Below are 972 nucleotides of genomic sequence, written 5' to 3'. Positions count from 1 at the left end.
TGGGAATGTATCGCCATGGAGTTAACACAGAGATTACCTGCAGAGCGCAGGGACACATCACTTCATGCTGAAAATGTATCAGGAATTTCAAGTGGTGAAGAAAATATTCCACGTGACCCATGGAGTTATTGGTGTTCCTGGGACGTGACTCTAACCATTGTAGTTGTCTAAATCTGTGTGTAAGCTGCTCGATGCTGTTACTCTGTGACTGATCTCCATGTCAGCATTTTACAGACACATGACCAGTGATAAGATATACTGATCCCAGTGAACCTATCGTCAGCACAGGCGAACTTGGAGCTGGGGAATTTATCAAGGATTTCATAACTCAGCACTTGGAAGGCAGTGGTAAAATCAGACAAAGTCAGCATGGATTTACAGGAGGGAGATCTTGTTTGAAGAATCTATTGGAATTTTTTGAGGATGTAACCAGTAGAGTTCACTGAGGAGAACCAGTGGATGTGGTTTATTTTGACTTTCAGAAGGCTTTCGACGAGGTCTCACACAACAGACTACCATGGAAAGTGAAAGCGCATGGGATTGCAAGCAATGTTTTGAGATGGATAGAAATCTAGTTCGCAGATAGAAAGCAAAGAGTTGGCAATAAATGGGCCATTATCTGATTAACGGTCAGTGTCTAGTGCGGTACTGCAGGAATCTGTGCACTGACCCCAACTGTTCACATTATTAATTATTCTGAAAATGGAACTAACTATATGATCTCCAAATTTGCAAATGATAAAACGTGGGTGAGGGTGAGCTATGTGCTTCTGTGTGATTTGAACAGGCTCAATGTGTGGGCATGTGCAAAGCAATTGCAGTAAAATGTGGTCAAATGTGAGGTTATCCATTTTGTCAGCAATAAGAGGAAGACAGATTATTATTTGAATGGATGTAAATTGAGAGAGGTGGACACTCAGCGAGACCTTGGTGTCCTCTTGCATCAGTCACTGAAAGTAGCTTGCATGTACA

Source organism: Mustelus asterias, unplaced genomic scaffold, assembly GCF_964213995.1.
Source record: "Mustelus asterias unplaced genomic scaffold, sMusAst1.hap1.1 HAP1_SCAFFOLD_95, whole genome shotgun sequence".
In the NCBI taxonomy this organism is placed as follows: Eukaryota; Metazoa; Chordata; class Chondrichthyes; order Carcharhiniformes; family Triakidae; genus Mustelus; species Mustelus asterias.
The sequence above is the reverse complement of the archived record's forward strand: the minus strand, read 5'-3'. Positions refer to the sequence as shown.